At 38.3% G+C, this 21261-nt stretch overlaps 1 long non-coding RNA gene across 1 annotated transcript; it reads right to left on the bottom strand.

Annotated features, from left to right (window-relative positions):
• Positions 1–2287: 2287 nt before the first annotated feature.
• Positions 2288–10280, bottom strand: LOC121401413. The gene is made up of 3 exons (XR_005966220.1): positions 8728–10280; positions 2986–3152; positions 2288–2660 (listed from the first exon to the last, which is right to left on the bottom strand). It is a non-coding gene; the product is annotated as an uncharacterized LOC121401413 (long non-coding RNA).
• Between the last annotated feature and the right edge of the window lie 10981 nt (positions 10281–21261).

Raw genomic sequence — 21261 nt, 5'->3', positions numbered from 1 at the left:
CTGGTGGAAAGAGTCCATAGAATTGGACCCCCACCCTCACCTAACAAAGAACAACAACGTCCCAGACAAATCATATTTAAACTATTGAACTTTACAGACAAAACCAGAATATTGGAAGCACACAGAGCGACCAGAAATCTTTCTTATGATGGACACTCAATTCTACTTTTTCAAGATTACTCCGCCTCAGTGACAGCCAAACGCAGAGAATTTGCACCACTTTGCAAAACTCTATACAACGCCGGATACAAATTCTCCTTGCTTTTTCCTGCAAAACTAAAAATCATCGAAAAAGATACTAACAAATACATATCTTCGAAGACCACAAACAAGCCTCTGCTTACATAGACACAACCGTTCAAAAATAAGAGGGACGGTGAATCATGCGTGAAAGACTACAACTCAATATAACATAGTTGATGAATATCATAAGCCCTAACAAGAACCATCAGATTTGATAAAGAATACTAGACTGAGTACCACACAACATGGAATTTTTTTTTTTTTTTTCATACAGTCTGATGGAACTACATAGAAAGAATCTATGGGCAAGGTTTTTTCTCTGGCTATTTCAAAGGTTTCGAAGTTTAAGCGAAACTTGCTTTTGAACAGTGAACAGACGAACGTTTAATAACTTGACTTTACTTTTTTCTCTCATTTACTTTTATTTTGGGCAACCTAAATGATATGTTACTTACCATTTGAATCTCTCATAGTATGCAAATTGTATTATTGGAACCCTGTTCTCCATTACTTAACACGAACTCTACTTACCTGCTTAATTTCTATAAGAGACTTCACCAAGTTATTCATTTACCTTACAAGTTGAACCGAACTGTCGAATTTTCCCCCTAACCACAGAGGGCATTGGAATCTCCTCCTTATAGTTTCCTTGTTGCTCTTAATACCTCACGATTTCATATAAAACATGTCTACTGCATATGCTATAGACTGACTATTTTGTAGGTTAAAACCTGTTTTCTTTTCCCCTTTTCTCTTTTTCTTTAACTCCTGTCACAGACAAACTGCGAGGTTTGTGACTTTCTATTATTCAAAATGCAATGTTTTTAATGTACATAGTTAATGTGATACTAAATGTTCAAGTGATTACGACCAACAACCAAATAGAAGACCATTGCCAATTTTCCAGCTCCCAATCCCATAACAATCATCACCAAGGGATGGAACCCGCTCACTGGGACAGGGTCCCCACCCTAATACAGGAAAACTTGATTTACGCAACCCCTAAACAGGGTATAGGTTAGCACAGACTAAATGGGTGAACCTATAGATAACACATCTTCTAATAAACAACCTAAAAATCTTAAACTGCTTTCATGGAATGTAGGTGGCCTTAATACTCCGGTAAAAAGACGCAAGGTATTATCCCTATTAAAAAGGGAAAACGCCCATATTGTTCTTCTGCAGGAAACACACTGGCGAGACATAGACAAAAATATACTAAGGGACACCTGGATACAGGAACAGATAACTGCATCATACTCAACTAAATCTAGGGGTGTGGCAATACTTTTACATACATCATTGAATGGTACAGTGACCAAAACATATAAAGACAAAAATGGTCGCTACCTAATCATAGATATAGAAATACAAGGCATGAAATATACTGTAGTGAACGTATATGCCCCTAACGATGATAATAACTTTTTTTTCACAGAACTAATGCAAAGACTTGACTCCTGGGGATCCGCGAATCTAATTATCGGTGGAGACATGAATACAGTATGGGACCGCTTCATGGACAGATCGGATGCCGCATCCAGATACCCAATGAGACGGATTACCCCATTACACACGTTCTGTGAGTTTTTACATCTTCAAGATACCTTCAGATACACAAACCCAGATACCAAAGACTACACTTTCTATTCAGGAGCCCATAACACACACTCCAGATTAGATTACTTCTTTCTGTCAACCACACAACTCTCTAAGATATTATTGGCCACCATAAACAATATTGATGTCTCTGATCATGCCCCAGTAACATTAACCCTGATGCAATTGGCTACAAGGACAACATCATATAACTGGCGATTTCCTTCCTACTTAAATAATAATGCTGATTTTCAAACATTCTTAAAACAACAATGGGCAAATTATATTGACGACAATTTGTCGCATTGGGACGACCAAAACCTCTTGTGGGCCGCATCTAAGCCTGTCCTGAGAGGACATATTTCAGCATATCTAATAAAACAGAAAAGGCATTTTACTGAAAAATACTCAGCCCTGCAAAAAGAACTCACTAATCATTATAGGGCATTCAAACTCACAAACTCGGAAGCAGATAAGAAAAAATACACTGACACCAAGAATTTGTTCAACACTTTATTACATGATAATGCACAATATAAAATATCTCATATGAAGAACAAATATTATAGATGGGGAAACAAACCTGGGAAACTATTAGCTAAAATATCAAAACTTCAAACCAAACACAGTTTTATAAAAAAAACTGAAAACAGCGGAGGGATGGGCCCTGGACACAAAACAAATAGTGAAGACAATGGAAACACATTTTAAAACACTTTATGAGGAAAACCAAGATCATCCAGATGAGGGTCTCCTCTTCATACGCGATGCCCATTTATCCAAGCTCTCAGTTCAGGACAGAGAAATACTCGACGCACCTATAACAGAGCAAGAAATCATATCAACAATAAAACACCTAAAAAATGGGAAATCACCAGGCTGTGATGGCCTCAGTGCAGAGTACTATAAAACCCTCATAGTAGAACTCACCCCCATACTTACCACAATCTTTAATGACGTTCTGCAAGGCTCCCCCCTATGGAATGAAGCCAATGAGGCCAGGATTATACTCATCCCAAAAGAAGGAAAAGACCCTATCTTACCCTCATCCTATAGACCAATATCCCTACTCAATCAGGACTTAAAACTACTAACTAAGATCATGGCTGACAGATTACAGAAAATTCTCCCGCAAATACTTACCGCGCAACAAGTAGGATTCCTTAAACAACGAACCTCGGTCCAAGCCATACGTAAGGTAATAGCGGCAATATATCAATGTACCCTGGAAAAAAGAAAACACGGTATATTAATTAATTTAGATGCAGACAAAGCATTTGACAGGATAACTCACACACATATCAAAAGACCTCTTAAGGGGGCGGAGCTAACCAAGCTAACAAGATGGACGCTTAAGAATTAAGCTCCGTGATACAGGGGAGCCAGCTTCCTTAAGGGACATATTTAAACAGTTCCGACCAGCCTAAAAAGCTAGCAGACCGCTTTTGGACTATTATGGGACAAAAGAGAAACCTGAAAAAGGATCAGAAAACGGTCTCTACTTATTTCACTCCGGCTCCGCGACGCGCTACCAGGGCCTCAGGCGCCATCTTGGAAACGCCACGCGGCGCACACACAGAACAGCAAGCTCCAATGCCGGACCCTCAGGTAGAGGGGTCCCCGGCCACGGCGGCTCAGATCCGCGAGATGTTGCAGGAGGTGAAAGGAGCCCTGCAGAAAGACATCAAACAAATGGCGGAAGAGTTGCGCAAAGACATACAAGATGTCGGAGAGAGAACCGCTCATCTGGAGGAACAAGTGAGTGATTTCGCAGATGCCCATAACGAGCTGGCAGACTCGCATGGCAAACTGCAAGCGGAAGCAGACAAGCTTCGGGAAAAGGTTACAGATCTAGAAGACCGATCTCGCCGCAATAACCTACGGCTTAGGGGCATACCCGAAGCGATAGGCCCGCAGGAGTTGGAACAGTATATGATGCAGCTTACTGGCTTGATAATGCCCGATTCTCACCAACTGGAAAGGGCGATAGATCGTATCCATAGGGTGCCCAAACCAAAAGCAGCCCCAGAAGCAGCACCGAGAGATGTGTTAATGCGGTTTGTCTTTTACAAAACCAAAGAAAGCCTTTTGTCGCTTGCCAGGAAAAAGGAGGGATGGCCAGAGGAATACAAAGGCCTAGAGGTGTACGCAGATTTATCGCCCGCCACTCTCCTTAAAAGGAAAGCATTCATGGAAACAACTGCACTGCTGCGCCAGCATAATATTCTGTACAGATGGGGTTATCCAGTCAAGCTTCTTCTACAGAGGAACGGAGTGCCCGTTACGCTATCCTCGCCAGCAGAAGCGAAAAAAGCCCTTATCAGATGGAATATCATCACTCCAGAGAATGATAAGGCGGCATCATCTCCACAAAAATCCCCACCATCTCCGAGACGGATTAGGAAGGAATGGCTCAAGGCATAGAGTTGGTCGGTTGGTTATAGTGAAAGAAGTTAATCCTGATATTCCCCCTAAGGATCCATAAATTACGAGATCGAGATGTTTTTGTTCTTAAGCTCCCCTGCTCAGAGAGAGTGAAACTTCATCTCCGGAGCCCCCACTGACTCAAGTTTTGGTGAGATACAATCTGGTGGTATTAGCTGTTTGCTACCACATGCAACATTCAAAGTTGCCGAGTTTACAAATGTTTGTTGTACAAGTATTAGTATTTACTGTTTTGGTCCTATTTCCATGTTTTTCTAGGTACAAGGTTTCTGTAGTAACTACTGCCTCGGGTTTAATCTTCGATGGGTCAGGGTACAGTTGTATCAGGGTTGGGAGTTTTTTCATGGATTGTTGTAGCACTGTACATTATTATGAAGGGATAAGCGATGCACTGCAAAGGAGAAATGACACGTTTTTATTCATTGAATGCTAGGGGGTTAAACTCCCCTCATAAGAGGAATCAGGCTCTCAGAGATGCGCATCGAGCAAAGGCTGATGTACTATTTTATCAAGAAACACATTTCACTGTTAAAAACCCGCCTAGATTCTCTAATAGATATTACCCCCACTCATTTCATTCTTATTCTCAGAATAAGACGAAAGGGGTATCCATATTGATCTCGGCTAAAGTGTCATGCCAGGTTTTGCAGTCCGTTGCTGACCCCGCTGGTCGTTACCTGATGTTAATTTGCATGTTAGATAATGTTAAATATACCTTGGTGAACATTTATGCCCCAAATGAGCATCAATATAAATTCTTGACACAAACACTTAATAGGCTACTCAGTGACAGACAAGGGAAGTGTATAGTTGCTGGGGACTTCAATATGACCCTGCAACCACATATAGATATTTATAGAGGGATTAAAGGGGCACCCAGTAAAAATCAATTGGCTCAGGCCAAAAAACTAAGAGCTCTGATACATAACTTTGCCTTGATAGATGTGTGGAGAGCGAAATACCCTTCTGAAAAGGAATATACGTATTTTTCCCCGAGATTCCATACTCATACAAGAATTGATATGTTTTTATCGGATACTCAGACCACATCACAAATTTCCAACCCATGGATAGGTATCCGAACATGGTCGGATCATGCACCTATTGGCATGACGATACCCCGGGGGAACAACTTAGAGAAGCTTCCCTGGAGACTTAATAGTGTCTTATTGCAAAAGGAGGAATGTAAACAGTACATAGAACAAAAAATTACCCAATATTTCAGGGAAAACAAACCGGAGGATACAAACTGGCAAAATACCTGGTTGGCACATAAAGCAGTAATTAGAGGAGAATTAATAGCTCAAGCCAAACAAATAAGAAAACAAAGGGAAGTGGAGCAATTACAATTAGAGACCCAATTGGCAGAATTGGAAAAGAAACTTATTCAAAAATATAGCGTGAATATTGTCAAACAAATCAAGGAACAACGGGATAAATTGAATGCACTATTGGCAGCCAAAACAGCATATAGACTACAACGCTTGAATCTCATTTATTATACCAAAGGGAACAAGGCAGATAGATTATTAGCAAGTTTATTGAGACAGAAACAAGCACAAAACAGAATCCAGTATTTAATGGACGCCCAGACAAAAATAACGGACCCCAAACAGATAGCGAATAAGTTCGCACAATATTACGAATCATTGTATAATTTAGGTTCTAGTTTAGATAACCAAAAGCCCCAATTAGAGCATATCACTGACTATTTGAACAAATTAAATCTCCCGACCCCTTCAGCACAACAACTTGAGGCACTTAGCCAACCAATCACCCAGGAAGAGATTCAACTAATAATTAAAGACCTAAAAATAGGAAAAGCCCCGGGCCCGGACGGGTACTCTAACCAATATTTTAAAACGTATGCCACACTTCTTTCTCCATTCCTACTTAAGCTCTTTCAAAACATAATGGATACGGGTCAGATACACCCGGAATTTTTACAAGCCCATGTGGTTACAATCCCCAAGCCGGGTAAGCCCCAAGAACAATGTCAAAATTACAGACCTATAACACTTCTCAACACTGATCTTAAAATATACTCAAAACTTCTTGCCCAAAGATTGAACTTAATCCTACCTTCCCTGATTAATAACGATCAGGTGGGATTTGTGTTAAACCGCCAAGGCGCAGATGCTACCAGGAGATTTCAAAACATATTATATATACTCAAGAAGTCGAGCATGCCCGCCTTGCTGTTGTCCTTGGATGCTGAGAAGGCGTTCGACAGGGTAAACTGGGATTATATGAAAGCTACGTTAACTAAATTCCAGCTGGGAGAGTCCTTCCTCAAAGCTATACAACCACTTTACTCTAACCCGACTGCTAAAGTTTGCACAGCGGGTGCCCTGTCGAGCGCCTTCAGGCTTTCAAATGGGACCAGACAGGGATGTCCTCTGTCTCCCCTAATTTTCGCCTTAATGGTGGAACCATTAGCCCAGACTATTAGAGAGAATCAAGATATAAAGGGAATAACCACGTCCACGGGACAAGAAAAGATAGGATTATTTGCAGACGACATTTTGTTATCTATTACAGAGCCTATAATCTCCCTACCCAATGTCTTACAGGAATTAAAGAAATTTCAATCCATTTCGTGGTACAAAATAAATACTCAAAAAACACAAGCCCTTCCCATCAACATCTCAAAACAGGCTTTGGCAGGGGTTATGCAACATCATTCTTTTGAATGGAGAGACTCTCATTTAGTTTACTTGGGCATAAAACTACCCAAAAATCCGGAAATGATCTATAAATTAAATTATGTGCCACTTATTAAACTGGTGGAGTCAGAATGTAATAGATGGCGGAAAGAGACAATCTCTTGGTATGGGCGCATAACATCAATAAAAATGAATCTGCTTCCACGGATATTATATGTCTTCAGAATGCTACAAATTGCTCTCCCCTCACATTTTCTAGCAACCTTGCAGAAAGGGATAAATAGATTTGTCTGGCAATACAAGCCTCCGAGATTATCATTTGCAATTTCACAATATTCCAAATCCTCAGGAGGGTTAGGTATACCCAATGTTAAACTATATTACATGGCTACGATACTAGAATCTGTTGTTAGACTGCATGCGGTGAAATATTACAAAAAATGGGTGGACATGGAGACAGATAGGGGAGGTGACAAGTCTCTTGCCCACTATTTTTGGCTCCCTAAAAAAAACAGACCGTCACTCGACGAATTTTTACCAACAACCTTACTCTCTTTGAAAATATGGGACTTAACATCTTCAAGATATAACTTTGGTTCCTTCCCCTCACCATTGCTTCCAATATATGCGTTCAAGTATTTTATTCCACATATCTCCCTGACTAATTGGACACAAGTAGGTCTTTATAAATTGGGAGACTTATTTTTTGGAAAAACGCTGCGGAGTTTTGAGGACTTAAGGGAAAAATTTGGACTGCAAAAGAACCAACTCTATGCCTATCACCAAATAACCCATTTTCTTAAATCGTGCAACCGAGACTACAAGTCAATCCGTAGTCATACCCCAATGGAGAATCTCTGCGGGAAATATTGGGGAGGTAAAGCGATTCTATCTGATTGCTATAAAATGTTAAACCAGAGAGATGAAACTATATGGAGAAATGGGAGGAAGACCTACAAGCGCAATTTACTCCAGCACAATGGAATGAGAGTATAAATAGCCCAAAAGGAGCGACGCATTGCACAAACCACATTGAAGCTCACACAAAAATAATAACGAGATGGTATTTAACACCGACCAGAATAGCTAAATTTTCGGGGACCTATCCCACTACTTGCTGGAGGGGGTGTGGACATCAGGGTACTGTTCTCCACATGTGGTGGCAATGTGCTAAAGTGGTTCCATTTTGGAATACGGTTTTTGCAGATGTCAAGGACATAATTCAACAGGACGTTCCACAGCTTCCACAAATAGCTTTATTACAAATATACCCAATGAGAATCACAAAGGAAAAAAAGCGGTTGCTATTTCAAATCTTCAACACGGCAATAACTTTAATAGCCAGATCATGGAAACAACCTTCAACTCCTACGCAGCAACAACTTCAGGCCCAGTTGAATATGAGACGAAATATGGAGTTAATGTCGGAAGTGGATCCTGTAAAAAAAACAAAAATTAGCAAAATTTGGGAACCTTGGAATGTCTACCAAATCTCCATGTCCACCCACACCCTATAGCCCATCTGTGCCTCTTAGAATGCAGAATGTTGGGGACCAGTTATGTAGCTAAGTTTAAAGGAAACGAATATTGTAATATGAATATCTCTGGTTCTAGCCGGCAAATATTGGTGATTTCACAGTAACCTTGTACCTTATTATTATTTATTTTCTTTTTTATTCTTTTACCTATTCTTATTGTTGTTTATGATTTTATGTGTATACTTTTTGCATATATTTTTCAATAAAAGCAAAACTGAATTGAAAAAAAAAAAGACTTCTTAAGTTCCAACATTTTGGCATACAAATGCTAAACCTCTTTAAGACCCTATATTCCCAATCATACACACATATCACAGCAAATGGCCTTAACTCAACTAGATTTCTGATCCAAAGAGGGACCAGACAGGGATGCCCTCTTTCACCATTGCTTTTCAACATTGCGCTAGACCCCCTCCTAAAACATCTATTAAATAGCGATATATTCAAAGGTATACCATTAGGCACACAAAGACTCAAACTAATAGCATATGCAGACGACATCCTTCTATTTATACACAAACCGCAAACCGAACTACCCTATATTCTAAAAAAGATAGAAACATTTGGCACTATAGCAGGATTTAAAATCAACTTAGATAAATCGGAAGCACTACGTCTACAACATACCTCCCCTGCAGACTGGAACACCTCCTTCCCATTTAAAAAAGCGAAAACACACATTAAATTTCTCGGGATCCAATTACCACAACGTCATCAAGACTTCTACAACCTAAACATTAGGCATACAATAGACCAGATAGAACAAGAGACCCGCAAATGGATTAACACAAACTTGTCATTCGCGGGCAGACTCCACTTAATTAAGATGATTGCATTTCCCAAACTTCTCTACAAAATACAACTGCTACCATATAGGATACTATCCACAGATATCAGAAGATTACAACACATAATTAGAACATTCATATGGAATAAAAAACGACCCAGAATCAATCTTTTTAAACTTCAACTACAAAAACATGAAGGAGGACTTAATTTTCCAAACGTAATAGAATATAACGAAGCTGCCCTTCTCCGATTTGCAGGTGACTGGCTTCACCGTAGAAACGTTTTCACCACTATTTCCATAGATGACACACTCTCAGAAGGAATATCACTTAACTGTCTATTACATACGCCTCTAAAAGATATCCCAAAAAACATGAAAGATAATCCACTATTTATCCATACATACAATACCTGACACAAGATTCGGAAAAAAATCAACATCTCTCAATTCAACTCCATACACTTGACCTGGATGAGGAATAAAAACTTTACTCCTGGTCGCTCCAATACTGTCTTTAACATATGGCAAACGCATGGCCTACAAAACATAAAAGATATGGTCACGGACAAATTCACCCTACTAACTACCTCTGACCTAATACGAAAATACCCATTCCTACAACCCCATCAATTCGCATTGCTACAAATAACCCACTTCGCTACTCAGCACCTGAACAAACTCACTGAAAAAGACAAAAATAACCCCCTAGACTCCCTATGGCTAAGACAAGACGCAGTTAAATCAACATCCCAAATCTACAGACAAATCAGGACAACCCTAGATATTGACAAATCCACTTTCAACTTTACAAAATGGAAAACGGTAATCCCACTAGCAGAAAATGAAGACATCTTAAACTACCACACACACGTCATGAAAAGTCTGCCCGCCAGCACATACCAAGAGATGGCACTACAACTATTACATCAAACTTATCTCACACCTGTAAAAAGATTCCACATCGGAACTGCCACCTCGGACAGATGCTTAAAATGTGGTGCTGACAAAGCAGATTTAATTAATTGTTTATGGTCTTGTCCACAAATCAAAATATTCTTGGAGGAAATCGCCAGCTATTGGGAAACTATATCTGGGAAAAAGATGCCCATCACAGCCGCATGGGCCATATTCAGCAAATTCCCGTCAGACATACAATCCCCCAAACCAGGAAAAATCCTAGCTGAACGCTTAGCCGCAGCAGCCAGAAAGGCCATACTCCACAACTGGCTATCTCAATCCCCCCCACCCATATCTCTAGTTTTACAAAAGCTGCAACACATTTTCCATATGGATTGGATTGAAACCCTCACAGACAAAGAAAAACACACGGAAAAATTTATTAACACATGGTCAACATACATAGACACACTACCACCAACCACCAGACAACTAACAATACAGACTTTTCAACACACTACCTGGTACGAAACTGAACTGCTATGCGGATCTGCATCTGTCCAGGAGGCTGACCAACTGTTCATCACCTCAGTAAGTCAAAGCTTAACAGAACCCCCCAAGAGTCACCGTCTCAATAGAATATTATCGAGTCAACCATCAAGCCTGCAAACTACCGATTTAATTTAGTAATGCCACCTACATGAAAGTAGAATACGGCTGTATGATATGATTGAATAAGGGAACCAAAGATACAATTGTTGGTCATTTTGGTAATACTTAATATCTTTACCTAACCATGACATGTGAAGTCACAACTCTACTACCTCACTTGACATTTATTTTGTTATACTTGTTTTTGTTTTTTGTTTTTTTTGTTGTTATTTACATTATTTTACCTGCAATATGCCATTTAACATGGAACGCATATAAATAAATACAAACATTATTGAAAAAAAAAAAAAGAAAAAAGTATGGAGAAGGCATGGAACTGCTCATGACCCAAAGCATACCACATCATCTGTAAAACATGGCGGAAGCAGGGTGATGGCTTGGACGTGCATGCTATCAGTGGCACTGGGACACTAGTGTTTATCAATGATGTGACACAGGACAGAAGCAGCCGAATGAATTCTAAGGTTTTCAGAGACATACGGTCTGCTGAATTTCAGCTAAATGCAGTCAAATTGATTGGGAGGCATTTCATACCGACCCAAAACATACAGCCAAACAACCCAGGAGTTTATTACAGCAAAGAAGTGGAATGGCCAAGTCAGTCACCTGATCTGAACCCAATTGAGCATGCATTTCACTTGATGAAGACTAAACTTCACACAGAAAGGCCCACAAACAAACGGCAACTGAAATCTGATGCAGTAAAGGCCTTGCAGGGCATTAAAAAGGAGGAAACCCAGAATCTGGTGATGTCCATGAGATCAAATCTTTAGGCTGTCATTGCCAGCAAAGGGTTTTCAACTAAGTATTAGAAATGAACATTTTATTTTCAGTTTTTTAATTTGTCTAATTATTTTGAGCCCCTGAAATGAAGTGATTGTGTTAAAAAAGGCTTTAGTTCCTCACATTTTTATGCAATCTGTTTGTTCAACCCACTGAATTAAAGCTAAAAATCTGCAGTTCAGCTGCATCTGAGTTGTTTAATTTAAAATTCATTGTGGTAACGTACAGAGCCAAAATTAGAAAAAAGTTATCTCTGTCCAAAGAAATATGGGCCTAACTGTAAATTGTTGCAAAAATTGCATCCTAAATCCAATACTATGTAACATAATTCTATCATGATAAAAAAGCCCTGAGATTGAAATCAACATTTAGACCATGGGGGGGACAAGGATTGACTCGAAGACTGACATATGGGCCTCCTCATCCCGTAACCAAGGTATCTACTAAATAATGTGCTCCTTATCTTGCTGTTACGGGATAAGGAGGCCCATATGTCAGGAGTACATCCTCAAAGATTGATACAACAGTAGCACTGAGAACATTCTTAGCTTTAGTTATTAATTATACATGAAGATGTTATTGGATTGTTACAAGAAAACAGTATTACTTTGTGTCTTGGTTTTATCTGTATTTTGCAGTTATTTTTTATTGATGAATTGTCTATAAGGTTTTTTTTTATATGAACTGTTGTGGGATTTGAAATGGAATATATGATATATTTATGATCGTATGTTTTATGATAGTCGCCTTGCTTTGACGAGTACCATATGTCATCTTTACTGCTGCTTTTTTCTGCCAGATCGTGTATATATGGCATGTTCATTGTTAATTAGATACTTTGAGAAAGGCCTTATGGTAGGCCGAAACATTAGTCCTCAACTTTAAAAGACATTTTTTATGAATTTTAAGACCTGTGAGTGCGGAGTTTTTGGGATCGATATGGATTCATTTGTTTATTCTGCACCCAGGCAGATGAACTCTATTTATCGTATTGTGAAGTTTGGGGGGATCACAGCGGGATTGTTAACATAAATGCAGGCCACTCCAAGGTGAAAAGAAAAACAGTCCGTTTATTTTGAACACAAAGAGCTTTCAGCATCAGTCAAAATGCAACAGAAAGAAAAACAGCTTCATTCAGCAACATAAAGTCCAGCAATAAACAAAATAGCTTACTTCAGCGTTTTTAAGTTTTCAGTACCCCAAGGTACTATCCAGGCTTGGTCTGTGGGGAAAACACCAGGAAAATATCCCCCTGGCAATCAGGCCATCCAGGTCTCTGAAAGTACAGCTGTTCCAACAATACAGCCCAGCCCCCTGTGCAGCTCCTTCTCTCACACACCTGCACACCTGCTGCTCACTCCCTTAAACACCCCTTGGCTGTCCAGCCCACCTTCTGGCTGCTTAACCCTCTGGTGTTTCTTAAAGGGAACACTCTTAAATGGATGGCTCAGAACCTAAAAACCGGGGATACATATCTGCCATCCACTATGAATCCCGGCCGGCTTGTACTTATCCCCCCCCTTCTGCCTCAACCCAGGGCAGGTGGACGCACTAGTAGAGACTAGACAATGGACTCGGGACATATGCATCCGCATTCATATGCTGTTTCCCGGGTCTGTGCTCTACAGTATAACTCCTGGAGTGCCAGGAACCATCAGGTTACCTGGCGTTTGCCCCTTTTTCTGCTTCACCCAGGTGAATGGGGCATGATCAGAGATCAGACGGAATCTCCTACTTAAAAGGTAATAACGAGGGGGAGTCCAGGGCCCACTTAATGGCTAGGCATTCTCGGTCAACTATTGCATAGATTTTCTCCGTTGCAGTCAGCTCTCTACTGAGAAACACTACGGGATGCTCTTCCCCATTAATGACCTGTGATAGGACAGCTCCCAGACCTACGTCTGAAGCATCCGTCTGAACAATAAATTCCTTTGAGAAATCTGGTGCCACCAAGATGGGGTGGTGACAAAGAGAGGACTTGAGTTTGAGGAATGCCTTTTCAGCATCCATGTTCCACTCAACTATGACTGACTGCCAACCTTTGATCAGGTCAGTCAATGGGGTTGCTACTGTGGCAAAGTTGGGGACAAACCTACGGTTAGTACCCAATCATTCCCAGGAATGCTCGTACCTGTTTCTTTGTTTTAGGGCGGGGGCAGTTCTGGACAGCATCTACCTTGTTTAGCTGGGGTTTTACTAGCCCTCTACCTACAATGTACCCAAGGTATCTTGCCTTGTCCATCCCTATGGCACACTTTTCGGGATTCACCGTGAACCCACCCTGTCTCAGAGAGTCAAGAATCGCCTGGACTTTAGGCAAATGAGACGCCCAGTCCCTACTAAAGATGATAATGTCATCCAGGTAAACGGATGTGTACTTCTGATGGGGCCTCAAAAGTTTGTCCATTGCCCTTTGAAAGGTAGCTGGGGCAGTTTGTAAACCAAAGTGCATTCTCTTATATTGAAAATGGCCATCTGGAGTGTAGAATGCTGTTTTCTCTTTTGCCGTCTGGGTTAGTGGTATTTGCTAGTACCCCTTGGTGAGGTGCAAAGTGGGTAATATAACGGGCAGGACCTAACCTCTCTATAAGTATGTCTACCAGTGGCATGGGATAGGCATCCAATTTGGAAATTTCATTGAGTTTTCTGAAATCATTGCAGAATCTCAGAGTACCGTTCGGGAATGCGGTAAGGTTTGAGACACACCTTTACTCCCGGCTCTGTAATTACGTTATGCTCTATGACATTCTAATGCCATTTTGAATTTGCAGCCCTGAAAACTTTCCCAAAAGTTACAGCTAATGTTAACCAGAATGTATTCCCATAGACTTACAATGCATTTTGGCAGAGTGCTTTTGCAAGAGTTCCTGTTGCTTTTCCTTGATGCAAAACTTGTTGAAGGTGTAGAGTTGGAAGCTAATTATAATGGTATTTAGAATTTGCAGCCCTGACAACTTTCCCAAAAGTTACAGCTAATGTTAACTAGAATACATTCCCATAGACTTACGGTTTCAATAATTTTTTATTAAGTATTTTCAAGTATACATAGTCATATTGATGACATTATACATTATATATGTTTACATAAAACATAAATATATAAACATGAGTCATATGATCTATAACAACAATGTTAATATTTACATAATAACATATATTAAACAGTTTCCATGTAACAGCCTATCTTAACAAACAGATATGTTATGTTATATTATATTCATATTTCAGTTGCCTTTAAATGTTTATTTCCTTTATCTGATGGTCAGTAAGGCAATTCAAGCGGATTGATGAAAAAAAAAACAAAAATACGAATTTCTCCATTACATGTTTTTAAGATATTGGTAGATACAAAGTTGTTATATCTATTTAGGTTTGTTGAAGACTGATTCAGAATATTGCTAATTGATTATTCAAATATCAATATCTATTGCACCAGCTGTCAAATGCATTAAACAAGTTGAACCTAGTTACCATGAAAATGGAGGAATGATATCCCCCACATAGATCCCAGTGACTTCGGATCTTTGATCAAGTGCAGAAGGATACAGTACACATGTTTACTAGAAAATCTTAACTATGAGTATCTAAACTAAACTGAACTAAACTAAACTATACTAAACGAACACTCTAAACTAAGTTGCTTTGTTAGGTCCCAAGGTGTCTATTAGAGTAAGTTGTTCTTTATAGGCTGATCAGGAATAATATCCAACAAGGCCATAGATCATTTTTTACCCTAAAGTGAGGAGGCTTAAATTTCTTAACATTTATATAAAGATATATATGTATACATCCCAAGGGCTCTAGAACTCCAAAAGCGTGGATTCAGTATAGATAGTAGGCCATAGGCTCGCCCTTCTCAGGAATGATTGTAAAGTGCCACATCTGATAGCCCATGATTTTTCTGCTAATAAGTTTGATTCTACTCTTTTGAGTATCTCATCAATTTTGGGTATAATCAGAGATTTCCAATTACTTGCTATCAGGTTTCTGGTAGTGATAAAGATGTGGTTCATTATTAGCCTCTCCTGAGGGGGTAAGTCCATTGTTCCTAGGTGAAATAGTACCATACCAGGGGGGATTGTATCCAATGAAACTGGTAGTTTTTTAAGAAAGGTATTGATATCTATCCACATATTCTGGAGTTTAGGACAACTCCAGAATATGTGTAAAAGGGATCGTGTTTGGTTGCAATTTCTCCAGCAAAGGGGAGATGCTTTAGGATCAAATTTAGTGATTTTTTCTGGAGTCATATACCACTGCCAAACACATTTAATAAAATTTTCCTGATGGGTGACACAGTGTGATGTCTTTCTTAAGGATTTATAGGCTATTTCCCATTCTTCCTGATCAATGTCAAGCTGAAGGAGCTCCTGCCACTTACTTAGCTGCCATCTGGGTGTTTCATCTTTAAATTCTAATAGGGATTTATAAAAGGTAGGTATACCTTTTAAGTTTGTTTTTTCTGGTTGGAGTAGTTTTTTAATTTTTGGTGGGAAGACTAAAGGAGTAAGGGGGTGTTTAGTTAAAAATCTGTGAATTTTCAGGTAAGTAGGTTTATCTGATGTAGGGATATCGTAAATTGAGACCAATTCGTCGAATTGTTTAATCTCAGAGCCTACCAACAAATCTTCAACATTTATAATGCCGCATGTTATCCAATGTTCTAAATCTAATTCTATGTTTTTAATCACAGAGTTTAATGTTGTTAGTGATGTGGGGATCTCTATAGCTAATATATCTTTCTTATATAGTTTTATCATCTCCTTCCAAATCCTTAACATATTGGCTGAGATAGGATTTTTTGTATTTTGTTGGACTTTCCAGACCAGTCTGGATTCTAGAAATGATTTGTATGTTCCAAATGGTAATTGTTCTTCTTCTATATTTATCCACTGTTTAGTAGTATCATTAGTCCAGACTGGTCTAGATTGTTCAAGTATTGTTGCTTGGTAATATTTTTCGATATCTGAAACGCCAAGGCCAAGGTTGGAGACAGGAAGGGACAAAACTTTATTTGAAAATCTAGAATGTTTGTTCATCAGTATAAATTTATTAAGTATTCTTTGTAATTTGATAAAGAATGTTTGGGGGACTTTAATTGGGAGGTTTCTAAATAAATATAAGAGTTGTGGAAGTATCATCATCTTAAAAGCTGCGGATCTACCTAACCAGGAAAATTCTAATTTAGCTAAGGCATCTAAATGGGACTTTAATTTGATTAACCATGGGTCATAGTTTTCCTTATAGAGTTGGGCAATTGTGGGGGTGATATGGATACCTAAATATTTTATTGATTTATTTGTCCAGGAATATTGGCAGGAGTTTTTCAGACTGTTTATAGTAGTTTTTGATATATGGCAAGGGAGAATTACTGTTTTACTATGATTTAATTTGTAATAGGACACTTTTGAAAATTGGTCAAGTTCTTGATTCAAATTTGGCAGTGATATAAAGGGTTTTTGCAGATATAACAATATGTCATCTGCATATAGACCTAATTTTGTATTTGAATGTTTTAAGGGTACTCCATGAATTAAAGGGTTGTCTCTAATTTTTTGGGCAAGGGATAATATAAAAATGAGTGGGGAAAGGGGGCAACCTTGGCGGGTTCCATTTTTGATGTCAAAGGGAGAGGATAATGACCCAGAGGAGGATACTCTTGCGGATGGTTGTTTGTATAAGGCTAGAATGGCTTTATGAAGAAATCCTGTTAACCCAAATTTTTTCAACACTTTAGACAGGTATGACCAATTGACTCTGTCAAACGCCTTTTCTGCGTCTAAGGAGACAAAGAGAGTGGGCGTCTGACATAGTTTAAGCTTGTGCAACAAAGCAAGAACCTTCCTTGTACCATCACTCGTTGTTCTTCCTTTAACAAACCCCACCTGATCAGGGTGTATCAGTTGTGGTATCAAGGGTGTCAATCTATTTGCAATGACCCTAGCATATATCTTGATGTCCGTATTTAACAGAGATATTGGTCTGTAACTGCTAGGGTCTGTAGGATCCTTTCCTTCCTTGGGAATTGTGGATATGATAGCTGACAAGGATTCTTTGGGAAAGACACCAAGGGTTGCTACTTCATTAAACATATCAGTGAGAGGTTTAGATAATGTATCAGTAAATTTCTTATAGTAGTCATTTATAAAGCCATCAACCCCTGGTGCCTTATCTCTTTTCAAGGATCTTATTGCGGTTTCGACTTCCTGTTGGTAGAAAGGCACTCCTGTATGCTTTTGCTCAAACTCTGTAAGAGAGGGTAGATCCACATTCTCTAAATACCTGTCTATTTCAATTGGTGATGGGACATGTGTGTTTGGGTCAGATTCTAAGTTATATAGGGATTCATAATAAGTGGCCAAAGCATTAACAATGTCCTGAGGATGGTGTACTATATTTTTTGTTTTGGGATGATTCATTTTAATTATTCTCTGGTATATCCTTTTCCCCTTAATTTTTCGGGCCATGGCTTTGCCTGCTTTGTTTTTTTCGTAATACCAAGTTTCTTTTAAAATAGTTTGCCACTTGTCATACTGGTGGTATAGGCAGTCTGCCAATTTTTGACGGGTTTCCTCTAAGGTAGGAACTAATTCTAATTTTTTCTTATTAAAAATATCAGATTCTAGAGATTTAATTTTGTTTAATAAAAGATCAGTTTTTTCTCTATATTTTTTCTTTTGTATGGCACTATGTTTGATAAAAATACCTCTCATGAAGGCCTTGTGCGCATTCCAAAGGGTCGTCCTAGAAACCTCTTTATTATCATTGAATTTAAAGTATTCTTTAAGTTCTGATTTAATTTGGGGGAGTGAGTGTTCAGAATGGAGAATATATTTGTTCATTTTCCAATTTCTATAAGGTTGGGAAGAATTTTGGAGTTGGCATTCCCATAGACTTACAATGCAATTTGGCAGAGGGCTTTTTCAAGTGTTCCTGTTGCTTTTCCTTGATGCAAAACTTGTTGAAGGTGTAGTGTTGGAAGCTAATTCTAATGCCATATTGAATTTGCAGCCCTGACAACTTTCCCAAAAGTTACAGCTAATGTTAACCAGAATTCATTCCCATAGACTTACATTTTCAATAGTTTTTATTGGAGTTTTCAAAAGCATATATACATATATACAGGCATTAATGACATACCAATATAGCAAGTCCAATATCCTTATCATTTTAAACCCGTTTCAGTAATTATTACTAACAATGAAATATAACAGTCAAACCTCAAATTTGACATATCCCTTAAAGTCAAAGTAAGTACACTTTTTAACACTATATTTATTAAGAAGTTCTATGTGAACATTAAACATATTGATTTACCTAGAAACCAATCAATCAATCAATCAATTCTTATCTTTTAAACTATAAAAACAAGTTCAGATATGACATTGTGTTCCTAATACATATATTAACCGTCAATCCAAGTATTACCAATTAAGCTGTATTTAGTTTTGTACTGTACAACAACTTTCCTGTTTTTACCACAGCGTAGTATCTAATTAGTAAATTAATTTTTATAAAGATCCTCTCAACCTATAAAATGAGGGATTAAAACCACCCTACAAAGATTTCAGGGAGTGGAGTCATTGGTCATATATCACACTGTATTTGCTAAGACTGTCCATCAATACAAATCCTAAGGAGCAGCCAATATATTTCCAGATAGATGTAGATTTAAAACTCCAATTTACAAAAATATCAAAATTATCGTTTATTATTATTATTATTAAACAATAAAACTAAATTATTAAACTAACTATTCTATTCTACTCTACACTACACTACACTATTGTCCCAAAAGGTCTTCCAGAGCATAAAGATATAGGCTTTACATATATTAATCGAAAATTTTCAGGACTGAACTTGATGAGGTCAATAATCTATCTCCTTTATGAGAGAGCTATATTACTTCAAAAATCCAGAATTTTTGATTCTTTATATACAGTAGGCCAGAGACTAGCCCTTCTCAGGAAAGACTGTAGACTACCACACTTAATCGACCAGGATTTTTCAGCCAAGAGATTTGACTCTACTTTTTTAAGAGTTTCTTTAAGTGTTAGGATAAATACAGGTTTCCAATTAACGGCTATTAAGTTTCTTGCTACAATAAAAATATGATTTATAATCAGTCTTTCGTGTAATTCCCTCAACTCATGTAATAACACAAGATTGATGAAAAAATGTGAATTTCTCCATTACATGTTTTTAAGATATTGGTAGATACAAAGTTGTTAAATCTATCTAGGTTTGTTGAAGACTGATTCAGAATATTGTGTAGTAGTTTCCATGTATAATGTTTCTTCAAGCTAATTGATTATTCAAATATCAATATCTATTGCACCAGCTGTCAAATGCTATAGACAAGTTGAACCTAGTTACCTGGAAAATGGAGGAATGATATCAGCCTACATAGATCCCAGAGACTTCGGATCTTTGATCAAGTGCAGAAGGATACAGTACACATGTTTACTAGAAACAATTGCTCATGAACCATTTGATAGAATATGTTGAAATTGCCAATCATCTAATTCAATATTTCTAATGACAGTGTGTAGGGTTCTCAAGGGGGTAGTAGATAGTATAGCCAATTTATCTCCTTTACAGAGTTTTATCATCTCCTTCCATATTCTCAAGGTGTTAGCCGACACTGGGTTTTGAATATTCTGTTGGACCTTCCAAACCAATCTAGACTCTAAATACATTCTATAAGATTTATATGGAAGCTGTTCTTCCTCAATAGCGAGCCACTGTTTGTCGATATTTTCAGTCCTGGATTGGTCCAAAATGGTTGCTTTATAATATAGTTCAATGTTGGGGACACCAAGGCCTAGGTTGGAGATGTGAGATGTTAAAATTTTATATAAATATTTGTGAATGTGAACTCTTGGGAGTTGATTGTTCCAATGATAATCACCATTCTACCATCACTACTGCTAAATGTTTCCTTCACCACTAGTCCCAATGTATCTCTGACAGCTATACATACCCCAGCTTTTTTCTTGTCTTTTAAAGTAGAGTGATACATCTTGGAAAATTGATGGATTTTTAGTTTCCCTGCTGCAATTTTGTTCAAATGGGTCTCCTGTAGGCAAATGATATCAGCTTTTTGTTCCTTTACCAATTTTTGCAATAGATACCTTTTCCTAAAAGAATTCAGCCCTCTCACATTCAATGACAATAATTTACATTCTTGTGGCATACTTATCTGCAATTTTGCTATTACCTGCAAACCATAACATCACATTGATAACCTCATACATGTTAGTCCTTAGATCACGAATTCTAAACAAAGCCTCAGTTTGGTGTTCATGAATCTTGACTCTGGATAAAAAAAAAGTGGTTAGTTGGGACAACCGTTTACAAAACTTCTGGGAACAAAAGGATAACAACAAAAACAGCAACAAAAATAGCGACAAGTACAAAGGCATCCGGTTTTACCACCTGTAAGTGCCACTGAAATTAGTTCTTAGTTCAAATGAGACGGAAAAAGAAAAGGAAAAAGAGAAAGGTTTAAAAAAAAAAACAAAGGAAAACTTCAAAAACAGTTTCCAGTGACCTATCAGGTCAAGGTCCACTATTGTGAACTATAGGTTGGACTTTTCTCCTTAGGGAAGATAATAACTCCCAAGGG

This window comes from Xenopus laevis, chromosome 3L, assembly GCF_017654675.1.
Source record: "Xenopus laevis strain J_2021 chromosome 3L, Xenopus_laevis_v10.1, whole genome shotgun sequence".
Lineage (NCBI taxonomy): Eukaryota > Metazoa > Chordata > Amphibia > Anura > Pipidae > Xenopus > Xenopus laevis.
This window is presented reverse-complemented; position numbering and strand designations above follow the sequence as displayed.